The sequence below is a fragment of the Lactuca sativa genome, chromosome 7 (genome assembly GCF_002870075.4).
Source record: "Lactuca sativa cultivar Salinas chromosome 7, Lsat_Salinas_v11, whole genome shotgun sequence".
NCBI lineage: Eukaryota > Viridiplantae > Streptophyta > Magnoliopsida > Asterales > Asteraceae > Lactuca > Lactuca sativa.
The window spans coordinates 103,906,523-103,909,428 of NC_056629.2; positions in this window are offsets into that span (position 1 = coordinate 103,906,523).

Below are 2,906 nucleotides of genomic sequence, written 5' to 3' on the forward strand. Positions count from 1 at the left end.
AGACTTTTCCAATGATATTAAAAAGTGCTCTATGAAGTCTCATATTCAAAGTACATTCCTTTGAACATCCTTCTTGCATAAAAGTTTCAAATCTACATAGATTCTTAATATCCAACTCCCATTATTGAAACATTTCCATATTCGCCATATGACAACTCATTCTTAATAGAGTCTCATCTATTCATAATGATGTCGATATGTTCCACTCAATACTTTACTTCCAACTGTCCACAAACAACTAATCCTTAGCGAACCTTAGATTTTCTTTGATAGTTGTTTAATCATTTTTAGTCATATCCGGTTATGGTCCTTTTTCCCTCTTAATGCCCTAGTCATTTGGAAAATCAAAACGATTGAATATTATAGCATATGCAATCGATCCTATACCTGAAGCGTATGAGACAATATTCATAATGTATTACATAAAGACGTGATACTTTACCAGACTCCTGCTATAATATTTCTATTTGCCATGTTCTCATAATTTTTATTATGAAGAGACATGCCGTAATCATAACTAATTTTGAGAATGCAAATATCTTTTCCATATATAGAATTTCCTTATGTTGAACCATTCCAACATAACATTCGTATATATTTCACTAAATTTGATTCAAATCTCACGATCTAAGCTCTTAGATTTAAAATGAAGTATAATATTCTCTCCCTTAATTATAGCAAAACAACTTTTCAACCCCCGCAACTTTACAAAATGAAACTTTTGTTTTCTATAATTAATATTGCTGACTCGGAACATAATAGTCATGCTCCCACTAACATGATAATTATATCCTTACCAGCATAACACTTATGCTCCCACTAGCTTTGACATGTATTCAGAAAACAGATGGACTTCTAGAAATCAATACTTGTTGACTTCCAAAGTTCATATTTCTAATATGAGATACTTCGATAAACCATTATCAGGCTTCTCAAACTCATACACCTTTCCTTAGAAAGCTCATATGTGTGTCTCAACCATTTTTGAACTTATAGGAATAAGTCTTAAATGTTCAAACTAATTTCCAAATCTCACAATTCGAACTATGAAGAGAGACGCCGTAATCATAATCGAATTTGAGAATGCAATTTATACAATCACTATCTCCTTAATCTCTCTTAGTGAAAGCGTGTCCTCACAATCATTTTCATGAAATGGAGAGAAACCTTATGATACTTAGATTTTATGGTGTATATGTTCCTATCCATGTGAATTTGTCATCACCATAATCATAAGACAATGTTTGTGACAAATCCAAATCCATATGGACTGAACTTGTGCATTCTTAATATCTTGCCATCAAGGGTCCCACCATTGCTTCCAAGTTGTTCAGCAGCTCACCTATACTAGTCAATGTACTTTCATTGAATAATGTGCATTGCCTTTATGCATTCAATTGATAACTCATAGAACTCACATGCATAGTTGACTTAAACTGGAATGGCACAAAAATTATGTCAACACGATAGGTTGCAATCCTCAAGTTGTGTGCTACTGTTTAATAATAGGTTTACTCTTGATTAGTTCTTGAAACGTTTCAAGATCATTTAGACTCCGACTGACCTCTTGACATAAAATATTCCCTTGTTAAGAGACATTTCTTAACAAACAAATATTCAAGAGTTAGTGCGGATTCTTATCAAGGCAAACACTACACACAATTGGTCTTAGTTGGTCTTTGTCTTATCCATGACATCACAACTTACTAATTTCAAACATGCAAGAGTAAGAAAACATTTTTCTACTCCACATTTGATGAGTGTGTTAAAACTTCTTAAAATATGTCACTCAAGTCACAATCTTGGAGTATGACTCTAAGACTTGATTTTGGAACAAAGTATGATTCACCTTTTGGTTTAACCATTTCAACAATTTCTGATTTCTCTTCTTAGCCATACTAGTGCACTAAGGTGTGCTTAGAGGATCAATTGTGATATGGTTTCATAATCAACAAGACGATCATAAAACATGATACTAAAGTAATCTCCCATCTTCTTAAATTTGAGAAACTTTTATCTTTCTGCTCGATTGATTCTTCTTATTCGTTCTGCCATTCATTGAAACTTTTCAATGATTCAGAATTATACTTAATCTTGTAAGCATAACCAAATTTACTAGACTTTTAGTAAATCATGACGAATAATCTAATTGTTATTTGTGGTGGACTTGACCAGTGCGAAACATTGTGTTCTAGTCCTTTAGTCCACCACAAAGAACAATAAGACTATTCGTTATGATTTACTAAAGTTTAGTAAATATGGTTATGCTTACAAGTTTAAGTATAATTCTGAATCATTGGAAAAGTTCAATGTATGGCAGAAAAAATGAGAAGAATCAAATTAGGCAGAAAGATAGAAGTTTTTCCAATCTGAAAAGACGGGAGAGTACATGAGTATCGTATTTTATGATTATCTTAGAGATTATGAAACCATGTCACAATTGATTCTCTAAGGATATCTTATTTCATTTATCTGGCTAAGAAGAGAAATTGTGAATTGTTGAAATGGTTAAATTTAGAAGATGAGTCATACTTTGTTCCAAAAACAAGTCTTAGAGTCATACTCCAAGATTGAGCCTTGAGTGAAATAATCTTAAGAAATGTTTATAAAACTTATCAAATGTAGACTAAAATGTTTTCTACTCTTCTACATTTGAAATTGGTAAGTTGTTATGTTTTAGATAAAACAAAGACCAACTAAGGTCAATTGTGTGAAGTGTTTGTCTTGATAAGCAACCCAAGTAACTCTTCAATATTTGTTTGTCAAGTATTGTTCCTTGACAAGGTGAATCTTATATGTCAAGAGTTCAGTGGGAGTCTTAAAGATCTTGAAAGTTTTAAGAACTAATCAAGAGTAAACCTATTGTTAAACACTAGCACATGACTTGAGGTTTGTAACCTATCATG